This window comes from Rhinolophus hipposideros, assembly GCF_964194185.1.
Source record: "Rhinolophus hipposideros genome assembly, chromosome: 15".
NCBI classification, from domain to species: domain Eukaryota; kingdom Metazoa; phylum Chordata; class Mammalia; order Chiroptera; family Rhinolophidae; genus Rhinolophus; species Rhinolophus hipposideros.
Window position 1 is genome coordinate 43,493,271 of NC_138061.1, and position 17,819 is coordinate 43,511,089.

The window sequence follows — 17,819 nt, forward strand, 5'->3', positions numbered from 1 at the left end:
AGCATGCACTTGCTCCATTACTAGAAGTTTTACTAAGGCTTCCAATAATGGAACATATATAATCTCATTGCTCTCACTAAATAATATTATACATTTTATTATGCACTTATTTACTTGAATAATTACTAATTTAAGGTAAGTTACTAATGATAAAAGAATCTTGCCACTATAAAATAAAATAAAACTTAAACATGTTATTTATGATATATTTTATCTTTTAAATATTTCATTTTTCTATATATGTCTTTCTGTATGTATTTTGTGTATATTACTCCATGTAATTGGAACTGGAAGGGGCTTTGGAGTTCATTGAGCCCAGCCCTGTCATTTCAGCAATGAGGAAATGGAGGCAAAAGTGGTTAGAATACGTGCCTAGAACTAGAACCCAAATCTCCCAGTTCCTAGCACAGAGCCCTTTCTCTACATCACACTACATCCTCTGGGCTGTAGTATTGTAGAAACAGTAAAATACAGACTCCATTCTCTGTGTCTTGTAAGTGGCTGCCTGTTTCTGGTGCAAAGTGGTGATTCCTCTGATGGGTGAAAATAAGAATTTTCCAAACCTCCCGAAAATGTGGCTTTGTAATGACAACCCATCCAACTCTGTTGTCTTTGGAAGCACAATAAAGTCATGACTGAGACCATGAACTGGATCTGATACTCAGGATTTGTGTCACACAGTCTACATATTCCCAACTCAATGCTAGTTATTCATTCCTCCCCTTCAAACACCAACAAACAATAAAACCACAGACAGGGAGCAGAGTGAAAAAAGTCTTGACTGAGAAGAGAGAGGGTTATGACTATTCATGCAGAAGCATTGAGTTCCTGTTCTTTGGGGGAAGGTAGCTTGGGTGTGAAAAGGGTAGCTGCAGCATTAATGTTTTCTTTCTTCTTTACTGCGAAGACAAAAGTTCACTTGTTGGGAATAATAGCCACAACTCCTTCTAACATGGAATTTCCAACAAATAGACTGCCTATGTTTGGGGAGGGAAAACCAGAGTCAAATGCCTGCTATAGGAATGGGTTGCAGTTTTATTCTAATACCTCTTCTCAAACCTAATCCTTTAGTTATTAAGTCCTTGGTGTCTAAGATCCTCGGGGGCAGCGCTACGGGATGGAGACAAATTCTAGGCCTTCCTCTGCCACAGGCTAGTCGAGTGATCTTGAGCCCGTGATTGAAGGGGACTGAGCTGGCATCTTCACCTGCTTCAGTGGGCTAACAAGACCTTCCTTGTAGGAAGGAAAATAGCATAACGCTAGATACATAGTAGGTGATCAATAATGATTATATTACAGTGTGAAATATTTCACACAGAGAGAAGGTATAGAGGATAATACAGTGAATACCAGTGCACTCATTTCTCAGGATAATTAATACAATAATGAAACCTTGATTGCATTGCTTTCTCTGCCCCTTATAGGTAACCACATTCCTATACTCGTGATTACATTCCCATGATGTCTTTATATTTTGACTAAAAATGATGGATAGAATATTGTTTGGTTGTTTTTAAACATGGTAACAAACTTTACCTATTATTCGATAACTTCATTTTTTTGCTTCGAAATTATGTTTGTGAGGTTCATCCTTGTTCTGTGTAACTCCAGTTTGTATCATTTTCATAAATTTTTTTACTCATTCTCTGGATGGTGAATGTTTAGGTTGTTTCAAGTTTCTTTTCCCCCTACTACGATTCATGGTGCAGTCACAGATGTTTCTGCGTGCCTCTGCTTTTCTCATTTCGAAAATAAAATCAAACCATCTTCCCTGTCTATATCACTGTATCCCTTACAATGACATTTTTAGAGCATTTTCCAGTTTACAAAATATCTTTAAGTTGATTATAGCCTCCCACAGATGGAGACCAGACTCACCCTGGGGTTTTCTGGGTCCCCAAACAAGGCTCATTACAGTACCTTGTGCTGTGAAAGCTCTTTATAAACTCCAAAGACTTTCACCAATATGAAATGGCATCATCATTGCTAAAAAGTACCTTTTGCAGTAGCTCAAAGCCCACTTATTCTTTCTGTTTATCTTTCAAATAGGGTTTCAGATTCCACAGCTCAAATTTCCCCAACCAAAGCCTTGCAAAACAAATTCAATTTTCAATTTTCCATCCTGAGGTAAAAAATAGTTCCTTGCAATAACCTTGGCATTTGCTGCCTGGTCAATGTGGCTTTTTAGTGAATTTCTCTATAATCAAGATTTCCATGGATTTTTTTTCAGTATCGAGTTTTTCCAACTATAAAATTAGTACAAGATTGTTATATAAGGATTTGGAAACTGTAAATGCAGAAAGAGGAAAAACTCACCGAGAAGCAAGCACGGTTATCATTTTGGAACATTTTGTTTAAATTTTTTTTTCAATGTGTTCGTATTATTGGGCTTATACTTTTGATTTAGTTTTGTACCCTGCATTTTCCACTTAACATTATAATGTAAGCGTTCCCACTATGGCCTTCCAGTGGCTAAAATTTACCCCTCAAGGAAGTCTGTGTCTCCAAGGAAGCTTATTCTCTGAAAGGAAAAAATTTTGTCCTTCACGAGGTTATGGGTAAAACACCCCTTTGGCGGTTTATGCTGTTCCTGAGTAACTATTGAATGTGCAAGTCAACTTCTGTTTTCTGTGATAGTTTGGTTTCCATAAGGGTAATGGCTAGAGTAAATAAAGTATGTAAAAATTGTGTGTTTATTTACACATTTATATGTCATGTGTGATGTAGATGTGTGGACAAATATGTGTATATATAACTAGACGTTTGCATTTACACACACGCACACATGCTCACACACAGAGACACACACCTCTTTAGGGATGAAGTTGCAATAAGAAAAACAAGAAGTAGCACATCGCTACTATTTCACCTTTTGTCAAGAGTCAACGTGACTTTATTCTGACTTTATTCATTCATATCTATGGTATGATCTTAATCTCAGGATTCTCCTAGGAAAAGGGTGAAATAATTATTAACGACAGTTTGTAGTCCAAGTTAATTTGTTGTTGGGGGAACTAATTACCCACTCCAGGTGTTCTCCATCAGTATAACAAGACAACTTGTAACTGTTGACTGTTTCATTTATGACGAAGCTAATTAAAACTAATTAAACAGATTTGAGTTTACAACTAATTACAAGTAATTAAGGTACGCTAGGTTTGTAGTATGCATAGAACAACTACCTTTGAAACCAAAATCCAGTTTCCTTAGATTCAATGAACATGTTTGTAATATAAGTAGGAATCAAGTCAACAAATCTGCCAAGGGAATTTTTAAAAAAATAATCCATCATCGACTTTATAAAAAATTACATTGTGGAATGTTGTCTAATATTTTAATTCATAAAGTAGGTAAGGGCATGAATTTACCCAGATGAAGTACAACATACAAAGAGTCAATTAGCTATGAAATTATGGAATAGATTATTTTTGGAAGTATTGAACTGCTTTCAAAAATCATAGTGGATAATATTGAGAGATATTCTCCAATTTACCTGAATTCACTGTAGTCTCTTTCTCTGACTCCGGAGTGTGTAACAACTTCACCCACATTGGTCAGAGGCAGTGGAAAACATATCTTGATTCCAGGCTTGGAATATGTGCCTGATAAGCTGGTCCAGCAGAGACTCATTCTCCTTGTTGAGGCCCCTGGGTGAGCAGCCCAGTCTGTCTCTGGGTTATTTTGCAAGGGTGAGCCGGGAGACACAGCAATGGTTACTTTCTGACTCAGAGTTCTGCCTGGCCCACGAATGGGACTGTTTAATGAAAGAGAAATAACACCAACAGTTTTTCCAGGTGTGCGTCTGTCCTTAGAAAATCTTAGTTTGGTGGCTGTTGCAAGAGGCAATGAGAGCCTGGATTAAGTCAGTGGCTGTGAAAATGGAGAAAAGGGGAAGAGATGGATGAAATACATGTCTGTAAAATAGAAGTCTTTGGCAATATTTGGATGAGGATTGTGTTGGACACGTGTTGTACAACACTTTCAATCCTATTACCCTCATATATTCCAACCAGGGGCTTGGCAACCGGCTCCTCTCAGATTTTGAATAGCTTCATTTAGTTTCACCCTGACAACACTCTCTCAGGCTTCTTGTTTCCTGCCCTGGGGCTTCTGTGCCCTTGAGGACCTGCTTGGCACACAATGGTTATAACAGGAGAATTTTGGGGACTAAATGTCTCATGGAGCAACCCTTGACCAATGGAGCTGGGAGGCGGCAGACACGTGTTTCTTTTTCCTTTTCCTGGTGGTAAACATGGAGATACATTTCATAAGGTGACTGAACACCCAGTAACCCGTAGTCTTGGCCAACTAGATATCACATATTGTAGTGGTCTTTTTTTTTTTTTTCCTGTTTTACTTTCCTCTCCCTCACTTCTGATCCCTGGGATTGCTGTAGCAAACAAACTACTTGAATGTCAGCTATTGTCTCTGGCTTTGTTTTTGGGATAACTGGAAGTAAACATGTTAGGCTTAGAGGTATGGGACGATGATGGGCCTATGAAGAGGAATAGAAAACAATGATGAGTTCAATTTGAGTTACACTGAGTCTGAGATGGTAGATGGGACTCTGGTCACAGAAAGTCCAGTTAGCATATCGATGCTATTGCTAGCCAGAGCTTTTCTGAGATCAGGACCCAGGTTTCTTAGCTCTGAATTTTAGCTACTGATCCATGCTATGATGGTTCTTCAGTTGCTTTTATTTCTTCAGGAGTAGCAGTCTGTATTAGTTACATATTGCCGCATAACAAATTACACCCAAACTTAGAAACATAAAACAATATTTACGATCTCGCACAGTGTCTAAGGATCAGGAATCCAGAAGTGGCTTAGCTGAGTGGTTCTGACTCAGGGTGGCTTATGAGGGAGCAGTCAAGCTGTTGGCTGGGGCTGCTGTGTCTGAAAAGTTGGGAGGTCTGCTTCTAGCTCACTCATTTGCTGTTCGCAGGAGACTTCAGTTCCTTACCACACAGGCCCCTCCATAGGGCTGTTCACAACCTGGCTTCCCACAGAGTGAGTGATCTGAGATGGATTTATTAGAAAGAGGGAACACCCAAAGGCCGGAAAGACCACCCAGATGCCGTAGTTTTTCATTAAACTCAAAAGTGATTTATCATCATGTTTTCCATATCCTAGTGATCACACAGACAACCTTGATTCAGTCTGGGCGGAGGACTATACAAGGGTATGAATAAGAGCTGCAGGGATCGTTGGAAGTCATCTTGCAGCATGGTAACCACACAGTCTTTTCATTTTCTTCTTTTAAGTAGCTATTTATTTGATTACATACAGTATTCACATAGTAAAACAAAAAAATGAAACTCTTTAGTGGAATTTAAATGAAGAGTAAACCTGTTCCCCATGTCTTACTCCCAGAGCCAATTGTGATAATCATTATTAACTGGTTTTTTTTCTTCCAAGTGTTTAACAACTATGTTTAATAATTATAAATAATATACTTTATTTTCTTAATTTGTCAGAGGTTTGATTCCCTTCTACACCTCCCACTTCTGTTACCCTTCTACCACCCAAATGTGTTAGTTATACAATTATTTTTAATTCTTCTACTGATTCCCTTGGTAGTTTAAAGCATGTACTTAAACATCTGTTTTTGATTCGTCATATGTACCATTATCTCTTCACCCCACTATATTGGATAAGAACTTAGTAACACTTCCCTCTACATGCTTGCCACACTTTTGATTTCTGTATCATCTGTCAGCTATATCCTTCCTTTAATCTTATGGAAGTTAGTATTATTTACATTCTGTTCTGTATAGATTACTTGTTTTTCATTCTTTGACTAAGATTGACTAAGATTTAAAGCCATGAAACAACATTTATGTGTATGTAAATATTTGGAGTGTACACTTACTGCAAAACAAAGCAGTTGAACCAATAATAAAGGCACTCAAACAGAGAATGTTTCATATGCTCAGGGCAAATGGATTCCTTATTTCCTTTTTTTTTTCAAAGCTAATTGATTACTCAAAATATATCACATGTTAGTTTGCATTATGTTTGCACAATGGCTTTCTTCTGTAACATTTTATTTTCCCTGGTATTTCTAATTGTCTTACTTTCTACACTTTATAAAAGAGATACCATTTCCATTTTATCTCTAAGAACTTTCTGATTCTTAAATATACATTTATGTGATGGAATTCTCCCTTGGCCTAATGACATTCTTCACAGAACTCTGACTTCCTGTTGTAATCTGGAACACTTTATTTCCCATCCTGATGCATAGTATTTCCTCAATAGCTCTTTGAGTTAGCTTATTCCACTTGTTTCTTCTCACTTTTCGGTCCCTTTATAGTGTTGTTGCAGTGTGTCTTCACATGGATATTTTTTTAATGGGTTCATGGGAGGTAAACTTTCTGAATTCTTTCATGTCTGAAAGTGTCTTTATTTTGTTCTCACATATGATTGATAGTTTAACTTAGTATAGAATTCTAGGTTCAAAAAATTTTTCTCAGCTCTTCGAAAACCTGTCTCATTGTCCTCTAAAATCTAATGATGCTGATGAAAGGTCTAATATCTATGGAATTCCTTTTTTTGTTTGGAGATAACCTTCTATGGAAGCCTATACAATTATTTTTAAGTGGCATTTTAATCTTCGAAGTGTTTAGGGGTGAGTCTTTTTCTATTAATCTTGTTTGGTTCCTGGTAGGCCCTTTGAATCCTAACTAGAGCCTTCTTTCAGTCCAGACTCCTGGGTCTCATGTTCTCTCATTCTGTAACTTTTGTTACTCAGATGTGGACCTTACGTATCGATTCTCCATGGTTCTTGTCTTTACTCTCAGAAATTAATTAAAAAAAATTTTTTTTATCTACATTCTGGGAAGTAGCCTCGACTGTGTCTTTCAGATCATGTACATTCTTAATAAAATCAAATAACTTTAATTCCTCAATTAGATTTGCTGTTGTTTTCTGACTGCTTTTTTTTTCCACAGAAGCCTGTGTGTGTGTGTGTGTGTGTGTGTGTGTGTGTGTGTGTCCTCTCCAATTTCTATGTAGTATCCATAGCATTAAAAAAAGAAGTCTTTTTTCTTTGTATTACTTCTGTGTCCTTTCAGATTGGCTGTTCTCTTGGTTTGTCTTGGTGTTTCTTAATCATCTTCTTAGCCTTTTGTTCTTTTTCCAGCCACAGCACCTACATAACATACTCTCCCCAGCCTAATCTTTTACAGTGTGTAGACAACGTTGTTCAGGTTTTTAGCAGGTTGGCATTGCAGAAGTATACATACTCAATTGTCTGTATACTCAGGGAAAGTGGTATACTGTTTAGTTGTCACCTTCCTTGTAGCCTAACTCTTCACAGAGAAGACCTATTGTCTGATTTACAATGGGAACATGTTAGCCTAGACTCATTTCTTTAGAAGGAGTTTGGGAATCTATATCTATGAAGATCATAAGATTTAGCCACCATTTTACTAAGCATAGCGAGCATTTATTAAGCATTGGTTGTATGCCAGAGACATGACATATATTATTTCTTTCATACAACTTTGAAAAGTAGTCACTGTTACTCCATTTTATAAAAAAACAGGCTCAGAGAGTTAACACAACTTCTCCAAAGTCATCTAACCAGTAAATTCAAAACGAGAATTTGAACCTAGGACTGTTGGAAGCTCCAAGCCATTACTTTTGAAGGACTTCTATGGCTTGACAACAGATGAATAAATACTGCAACATTTCAAAAAGGCTCAACATTTTTTCTTAACTGTTTTCTCAGTTATGCAAAAGAGTGCTTTCGAAAGTAGCATTTGGCATAATTCTCATCTTCTCTCATGTACAATACTATTTTAAGAGATCAAGACTTGTTTATTGGGAGAAAGCTGGTACAGAATTTGGAAAGACTCTTGCAAATAGATGGATATATAATCTTGTGGAGGGAGAGGGAAAAGGTTTTTCTGTGAAATGAGACTGACATTTGAGTGTATCCCCAGGGAAAGGGAACCATGCTTGATGAATTAGGATAAATTATTGCGTAAGTATTCACTGAAAGTGAAAACTTAGACAATTTGGGTAGGGAAAGATCTTTATCAATATCTGCAAAGTTTAATCAGGTACTATAATGTGTGGGGGTTACAGATCAAGGAGCTCTAAGATTTCCAACACATAGGACTATGGGAGACTTGGATAACCTAATTGTCAATTGAAATTCTTATTTTAGACAGATATCTAAGCATTATGTGTGCTAGCAAAATAAACAAGCGAGCAAGCAAACAAACAAACTCACACACTAAAAACCCAAACAAAAAATAGGAAAAGGGTGCAAATAAAGTGTTAAATAAATTGCAACACACACACACATTAAATGGGATTTGTTGTACCTCACACCAACCTGCCATTTCCACAAGCAACTGATCTTTCTCTCTGGGCACTGGGCCCCATGCAAATGCGCTAACATAGCCCTACCTAATAATTTGACTTTGCTGTACATTTTATTACAGTCCCTAATTAGGAAGCCCATTTCTCCTAAAATCCTCCTATAAACTCCCATTTTCGAAGCTCTCTATTGCTAATTTGGCTTGCATTCCCTATTGGCAGACCCAACTATTACCCCCAATTATTGTGGATTTCACCATTCCCAAAATCACAGGGTGTTTGCTAAGTACCAAAAAAACTTTGTCTTTAGTTAGTTATGCTGTGAGGACAACCAGAGAGTGAAAAGGAAAACTATTAATAGACACTCAACCTATAGGCAACCCTCCATAGATGACGACTTCCTGTATACGGGTTCATTTTGTAATTGTTCAGAATAGCAATGCCCTAGACAGCAGACCAAGTTAAAATGCATACCCAGTAGAGCTGTCATTGTTTTAGTTCTAATTAATCAATTTTGTCTCCTTGAATGTAAATGACCTCTCTTCCTACTTTGAGATTTTGCTATTCAAGATTTACTCAGTACAATTTTTAAAGTAGATTAAAAAACAAATCTCTTCAAATCTATTTCAAAGATAAATGCCTTCTACAGTCTTGTCATTAGATACTACTCAACAAATTCATGTGTACCTGAGGCATTACAGTGATGTTTGAGGGTGAGAAGTTTTAGTTTCTATTCTTTTCTCCCTTTCCTAACCATTTGAGTAAATGGTGGTGGGTGGATTTGCAGACAGCCCTTCTCTCCTCTCCCAGTGCTAGATGCAGAGAAGGTGAATGTTCTCTTCACAGAACCTTCTTCTTTAGAAAGCTCATAGCGCCTTCTTTTCAGGGTGAGAACAAAAATAATAAAACACAGCCAGCATCCTTTCTAATTGTTTAAAATTGGATGTGTATGAAATGATGAAAAATATATCTATTGGTCTCTACCCTGAGTTCCTGACACAGAGCTCCCCAAACTCTTGTGTATAGGGGTGTTAGGAAAAATCTTTTGTCCTAGCATTTAGTCTTTCACTTCTGACACAGAGCTCCTAAATCCCTTTGAATTTTCTAGGTGATAGCACTGTCTTTTGTCCTAATGAGGTGAATTTTTGTGGGCTCCTGGATGGGGACTGTTTACTGGAAAGACAAACCATGATTAGAAGTTTGGAATTTTCAGTCCCACCTCCCATTCACAAGAGAAGAGATTCACAAGATCCCAGTTGTAAGGAGTTCAGGGAGCTTGCAAGATTGGTGAACACATCCACAAACTGGGTGAATGGTACACCCCAACTCCACGGGGACAGAAGTTCCTGTGCTTGGGACCTTTTCAGTCCTTATTCTATAATAAGTACTTCTTCATCTGACTGTTCATCTGTAACCTTTATGACATTATGGGGGTTCAGAATGAGTTACCCCAAGATGTGCCTCTGTGGTATGCAGATTATTTTGAACTACAGGCAACTTTAGCTTCAGGCTCAAGAGAAACTTCTGCTCCTCCCTTAAGTACCTAAAAGAACTTGAATTAGGGGTCTTGCCATAATAAGAGATTATCAGAGACAAACTTCTATTCACTAAGCGTCTGCTCTTCTTATCATCTTGCAATGACCCTTTGAAGTCCTCAAGGCACTTTAGCTCAGGGTGTCTTATATACCCATGTTCCCTTTCTATCTCTGAACTTCTCCTGCATGTGAGGTCTCTGACTCTCTTGTATTGGCAGTTCCCCTACATACCATATTTCCCTAAAAATAAGACTGGGTCTTATACTGATTTTTGCTCCAAAAGATGCATTAGGGTTTATATTCAGGGGATGTCACACTGAAAAATCATGCTAGGGCTTATTTTCCAGTTAGGTCTTATTTTTGGGAAAACACGATATGTATGTATTAAATTTGGTTAGTCTCTTTTGTCTCATGTCTATTTGATTATTAAACCAGCCAAAAGGACCTGGGGGGAGAGGAAAGTTTGTTCCTCCCCCACAACATCCTTTATTATATAATAAACTGGTGAACGTGTTTTCTTGAGTTCTGTGACCTGTTTCAGCTAATGATCGAATCCAAGGAGTGTGAACCTCTGATTTGAAACCAAATCAGACAGAAGTTGTGGGTAACCTGGGGGAACTACTACTTGCAATTTGTGTCTGAAGTGGGGGACAGCCTTGAGAGACTATGTCCTTAACCTGTGGAGTGTGTACTAACCCTGATTAGTGTCAGAATTGAATTGAATTGTAGGACATCCAGCTGGTGTCTCGGAATTGCTTGATGTGTGGAGAGCCCACACATCTAGTGTCAGAGTATTGCATGTGTGGTGGTACTGTGAGAATAAAGGAGAAACACAGGGGAGTGTGTCTTTCAGACACAACGTGTGATTGTTCTAGTCTACTTGATGTTTTCTGCAGTTTGAAAATTAAATAAAATGTTTTCTTTGGAAGAAGTAATTATAAGATGTATTGAATGTTATTGTTTCCATCTTTTTTTGTTATTGTTCTCATCTCAAGCAATATGATTTCTTACTTGAATTTCTGTTTTGTACATAACAAAATGTACAAATAAGTAAAGATACTGTAAAACTTACTTTCACCCTAGACTACAGGTGACTAAAAGGCCCTGCTCCATAAATATGAATGTAGTTTTAAATCTTGGTTGGAAATCATGCTTTTCTTCTTTTCAGTAAAATTGACTGAGGCTTTTGTTATAACAAAGTCAAAAAGCAAATAATTAAACCCAAATGAGAATTTACCCAAGGAAAGGCTTTTTTTTCAATAGGTTCAAAAATAAAAATAAAAATTATCCAACAATCTAACTTTTGTATTGAACTTCTGCTTAGCAAGATAAAGTGTACTGATGACAAATACTTAGAAAACTATGTTCCAAAGAAAAAAAAAAAAATTCAGCTTGAAGGAATGTACCCAGAGGCAGGGATGTAACCTTAGTGTAAAATAAAAAAAATGATCATAAAACAGACTCCCTCTGTTTTCATAGCAATTGATGATTATCAAACGAATTTTAGAATTACTAAGAAAAACTTATGGCCAATAGACAGAGGATGGGGAAAGGGCAAATGCTTAACAAAATTCCTTTACTTGGGTCATTTGGAGGTCGGGAAGAATTGATTTGTTATATTTGTCTTTTAACTCTCCCTCTTCTTCCTTCTCACATTATCTTTAATTTTCTGTCCTTGTTTTTTTTGCTGGCTGTTAAGAATGAATGAACTTAGTTGATAATTAGACTAACTTATTCTTCCTTGGGAGTCATTGATCCATAGTGCCAGGTTTCTTGGTAGAAGGGCTCAACCCAAAAGAACATTTTTTGAATTCTCTGAAAAACAGGCTCTCGTGTCTGTGGAAGGTGATTGAACAAGAAAGCCTGGCCATTCAGAATGTGTCAGTGCTGTGTGCAAGAATTGTAAATAACTGATTATACGGGATAGTGGAACAAAGTAAAGTACACGTTGACTTTTTCTGCTCAGTGAATGTAGAGTACATCTCTTATTTTTCTGTCTAGCATCTATGTTTTGGGAGAATTGCCCCTCTTCCACTCTATGTTATTTTGGTGGGGATAGATTATGGGGGTGGCGTATAGGTGATAGGCACCTGAGCCAAGCTAAGCCAATCAACATCTTCTTCTGGAAGTTCAAATCATTAGGGGAGCTGGAGCACCTGATGGCCGGAGACAAACAGCTATCCTTGAATTACTTCTTGTCAGGTACCTGGGATGACGCTGCCTCCTGTCCTTCTGGTGGTTGCAATGTTCATTTCGTCCTTCACAATGCTGACCTACCCCAGAGTATTTCCAACAAGGCCTTTTTTGTTTTCTTAACATGGAAGGATTAATTACCATTGTTTACCATAAAACAAACAAACAAGCAAACAAACAACAAACAAACAAACATCTAACACTTTCAGGTATGAGAGCAATTTCTGGATTAAAAATTAAATTTAATGCCTGCATGAAAGAAAGAAACTATATAGTATAATGGCAGTATACTATAAAGTATACTACCAAATTGTCAGTAGCTGATCTGCAGGCCTCGACTGACATTCTATCTTCAGATTCTACATTGTGTGGTCCTTCGGTCCAGAGCTCAGTTACTATGATTAGAGAGGCTAGTGAGGCAATAAAGTGTAGTGCAGTGTTTCCCAGTGTATTCTGAAAAACATTAATTCCTTGAGAAGCTCTGTAAACAAACAAACAAAAATGCTGTGTAGTCAAATAAGATGGAGAAACAACTCACCTTGTATGTGTTTTATGGAGATTTACACTGCTCGTAAACATAGTGAAGGCTCTGATGGGTTATATGGGAGAGGAAACTGTTTAATTTTATCTAACCCAGCAATACCCAAACTTGCTTGGGAATAAAATCCTTTTCCCACAGAATATCTCTTGGAACTAGGATTTTGTGAAGCATATTTGGGGAAACACAGGTGTAGAGGAATTACCAAAACTAGGTTTTAGATATTTAAACATTTATTTGGTAGAGTGCTGACAGAAGAATTTTTACTTTATTTCCTTATTTACTAAAACAGCATTTCATCTTTAATGATATAATTTTTTTTGAGGATGGCTTGGAGTATTATACTAGGCACTTATTTGGGTCAGTTAAGTGGGTATTTAATAAAATGGCTATTGATTTCAGATACTGAAACACTTATTCCTCCTTTCATGAAGGAGACAGATAAATTCTTTCTAAGATCACTAGCCAAAAGGAAACAAGCTCTAATTTTATTAATCTGTGTATATATTTTAAAACCCATGACTTTGAGTCAATTTATCTTCTTTTTAAAAAAAATTAGTTTCAGGTGTACAAAACAATGTAATAGACATTTACACCCCTCACAAAGTGATAATCCCCCTCCCCCAATCTCCTACCCCTCCGACATTGTATATAGCTGTTACAATACCTTTGACTCTATTCCATATGCTGTACTCCACATTCCGTGACTATATGTATATTTAATTCAATTTATCTTCGTAATTGAGAAAATTAACATATATCACTTGGAGCAATGATTCTCAACTTGGGATTTTTGTCCCTCAGAAGACATGTGGTAATATCTCCAGATCTTTTTGGATGTCACAATTGGATTGGGGGTAATGCTACTGACATCTAGTGGGTAGAGGGAACACTAAACATTTTATAATAGGATGCCAGCCCCCGCAGCAATGAGTTGTCCAGCCCAAAATGTTAATAATGGTGCTGAGGTTGAGAGTAATGTAAGTGGTCCTTAAGAAAAAACAGTCTCACCTCAAACTTACATCAAGATACAAAGAGAGTCCTTTAAGGCATTACCATGTTCTAAACCAGTAGGCTCAATGACATACTTCCCATTGACTTTGTGGCATTATGTTTGATAACTTAAGTCTAGACTTTACCTGAAATTTGACCTGTGCAAGACGCTTGGGGCCTCAGTTTCTTTTCCTGAAAAAAAAAAAAAGATTAGATGAGAAGATAGAGAGGTTTCCTGTGATATGATTCGTGAAGAATAATACTGAGTATTCAATACGTATAATACAAACAACATTGGGCTTAGGCTCTGCACATTTTACTGTGCAGAGAAAATCTGAATCCAGTGATGTTGCCTTCCTGTGCCTGGACAGGTCTAGTATAGTCATGTAGTTGTCATGAGTCAGGGGATGAATGGCTCGTTGTGTCTTCTAGAGAGTCTCATTGATGCCTATTGTTCCACTCACTCCTTAAATGAAAACTCTGATCTCAGCCCTCTCCTCAAACTACACCCATATTTCGGTCATTTCCTCCTCTTTTATAACACTCAACCATCACCTCTATATTAGTGCAAATCCCCCTCTAAAATCCTCATGTTTCTTACGGGCACTGATTTCCAATAATCTTTTAGACATCTCTACATAGATGATGATAATATTAACAATAAAAATGCTAACACTGTTGACCTTTAGCTAGGATTCAGGCTTTTGCTAGGCTTTCTTTTCATTAGCTTGTTTAACCCTCAGAGACACTCAGAAGTTAAGTAACTTATTCAAGATCAAACAGTGTATGGTAGATCTGGGTCTTAAAACTGCTAATGTTCTAAATTCCACATCTCCAATGAATTGATCAGCTTCTCTCTTACTGTGTTTCCTAAAATGACAGATGCCACCAACTAGACTGCAGTTCTTAAATCCCTCTCTCATATCCTTATGTTTACAATCAGTTTCCGAAAATTTAACATCAAATCCATCTTTTCTTTCCCTGACCTCTCCTACTGTCATTGCCTCTACTGCAGACCTTTATCACTCCCCATCAGACATGTTACAAGAACCAACTAACAAAATGACCTGCTTTTAAACTTTTCCTCTCTATTATTCATGCTGCCACTTTCCCCCCTTTTATAACAGAAATCTAGTCACTTCATGCCATTCTCAAAAACTTGTAATGGCCCTTCCCTGCTTATAGAATAAAGAATAAAGTCCTTACTCTGGCATTCAATACCTCCATGACTGAAGCCGATCTGTGATATTGGGAATACTACCCACCAAAGTAGTTTTCATTATTCCTTTGATTATATCTTATCATGTACTTTTACATCTTAAATTTCTTGAATGTAGGGTCTGTATCTTCTCATTCCTAATTGCAACACCAGAACATGGTTATCTTGGTTGAGAAAAGCTAGCTTACCTTTTGTTTGCACTCATCAGAGCAACACATTGACTCTGTTTAGAGAACGCAGATAGGCTTATTGGAGTTCTCAGAATAGGTTTGCTTTCCTGTCTTCATTCATGTTTCTTTCCCCTGGAATGTCCATCCTCTTCCCCCATCATTTCTCTGACTACCAAAATCTTTCAAAGCCCAGATTTGAGGCTTCTTCCATTTAACTTTCTCAAGTCAGAAGTATTTATTCCTTCTATGATCCCACAGAATACTTTAGTTTCTATTACCCATACATATTATAAGCTTCTTGGGCAGGGACACCATGACTTATTCATTTTTGTATTTCCTGATCTATCACACAACCCATTACAGGGTGATATGTTTATATTGCCTACATATAGAAAGAGCTTGGTAAATGTTTGATAATAAAACCATATCTCTTGAAGTTCCTTTTAGTTCTGTGATTCTAAAATATCATTCATTATTTATTTCTTTAAAGATTTTATTGCATATTACTCCCTGAGGGTAGAAATATGTTAGCGTTAGTCTGCAAACTACAAGTACATAAGGATTGTAATCACAGTATAGTTAAGACCTAGGTTTTTCTGGAAATGCCAGTGAGTTTTGTCACAAAAGAATAATGAGCTCTTTTCTCAGGAAAACTTCTTTTAAAGGGAGAATTGTGCTTGAAAATAGTCAATTTTATTACCATTGCCATTAAAAAATTTTATGTGTCTTTCTTTTCTATATGAAACTAACCTACGCAAGATATTGGTTCAGCATAAAGTCATGACTCAAGATAGCCCATGTATTTATTTTAGTTTGTATTAGTAACTTCAATACTTGAGACAGAGAGAGAGAGAGACAGAGAGAAAATAAAAATTAGTGGTGAAACCAATATCCAGCTCTCCTTTCCTTCTTTCCCAGCCTGCTTGCACCTAAGTGGCGCCATATGATAGTTCTGGCCAAGAAAATGTGAATGGGAGTGCTGTGTGGCAGTGGGAAAGCCTTGTTTCTCCCATTCTCTTCTCCTGGCCTTTAGCTATCATGGAAGAGGCCACATGTTGAGATGACAGGACCACGATGGTAAAGCAGCCTGAATTTTTTTTTTTAAACAAGTAATCCTTTTACGGATTTGCAGCAGTTTGAGGCAGACATAAATGAATAGGTACTTGGAAGATGATGGTCACTATGGAAAATCATTTCAATGTATCCAGAGTCCAGTCAGAATACTATGGTATATACAGTATAAAGAACTGCTCAGTGATATTTTTATTTATTTTATTTTTAGTAATAATTCTTTTCTTTCTATATGTGATTGAACATATACATACTTTGCTTTAAAATTAATAGCTGCAATTGAAGAAACAATGATTTATTTTTCTAATCAAGTGACCAAGCTACTGAATCTTAAGGCCTCAACAAATGTTACATCTTATTATTTTCAGTGAACAAATAAGACCTTCTATTTTGATTATTCCAAGTAAATAGGAATTTTGTTTCTCCCGTAGTTTCCATTTGCCAAATAGATATGACAGAGTTTAACATGGTGGCTACTGCTGTCAGGAGATTCTGTCAGATGAATCCTCATTTCCAGTGCCATAGCTGTTGGCAATCCTTCTTCGAAAGTCCATCCATCAGGATTTCTCTCTCATAGTTGGCCGAGTCCTGATTTAGCTGCCAGGGCTTCATTCTGTTGAATATGAGATTTCTGAAATGTCATGGATAGTCTTTTCATCGCTTAAAAATACTTCTGTAAGCAATATTCTGAACAGGTGGGCCGCTCAGGTTTCACTTCTCTTGTGAACTCTTTATCGTAGTCCAAAAGGCTGGTTTATGTAACTTTATTGTAGGTCCCAGGAAATTCCTTATACTGTTTTATCTGATCAGATTCTGGTATTTGTACAGCCATATTCACTTGGTACATTTATCAGTCACCTTTTCCAATGCATGAGTTTTCTTTCTGTTCTGGAAAAGCAGTTGTTTAACTTTTGCTTGAATGTCTCCAGTAAGGCCTGATTTCTTACCTAAGCACAGGCTTTCCCACCTGACACCAGTAAGAGGATGGAAAGCTGCACTGCCAGTCAAGTTTGGAGGGGCAAGGTTGTGGTCAGGGCGGACACTAGGCTGCTGGATATCAGAGAACCTAAAGTAGACTGAATGGCTGAGTCACCGTATGGGGGCAGCTACCCTGGAGAGTTATCAGGACCTACAGTGGTCTTCGCTTGAATGAAAAATAACTTACATGCTTAAACCAATGAGATTTTGGATTACTTTGTCACTAAGAAATCACTTGGCTGGGGTAATAGATTAGGGGAGGGGTTTTATCACTTTGTGAGGGGTGTAAATGTCTAACTATTACATAGTTTTGTATACCTGAAACTACTACTACTACTAATAAAAAAGAACTAAAAAAAAAAAGAAAAGAAATCACTTGGCATAATCTGACCAGTGCAGGTGGCATTGGCAATTGCAGTCATTGGAGACAAGAGAAGAAAGCCAACAATAACAATAGCTAACCCTTATTGAACATTTACTCTCCAAGCTATGTCCCATGTACTTGAATAAATTATTGTGTTCAACTCCCACAGTAACCCACTTAACAGTTGAGGAGACTGAAGAGTAAAGAATAGTAACTCACCTAAGGTCACAGAGTTTATAAGGTTTAAGCTGGGATTCAAATCTACGTTTGCTCTGATACCAAAGTTCATTTACATGCTGAGTATGCTCTAGAGTCATTTGGTTTATTCACACATTTGTAACTTTCTAAGCAAATGCGAAAGTAGAACTTGGTTCTAAGTTGTCAAGTGTAATAATTTTTAGAGGAGCATGGTAGATGTTGTCTTCTG

At 37.2% G+C, this 17,819-nt stretch overlaps 1 pseudogene across 1 annotated transcript; it reads right to left on the minus strand.

The window, feature by feature from the left end:
- Nucleotides 1-16,621: 16,621 nt before the first annotated feature.
- Nucleotides 16,622-16,882, minus strand: LOC308508550 (mitochondrial import inner membrane translocase subunit Tim9-like; annotated as a pseudogene). The gene has a single exon. The product of its transcript is annotated as a mitochondrial import inner membrane translocase subunit Tim9-like (transcript).
- Nucleotides 16,883-17,819: the final 937 nt, after the last annotated feature.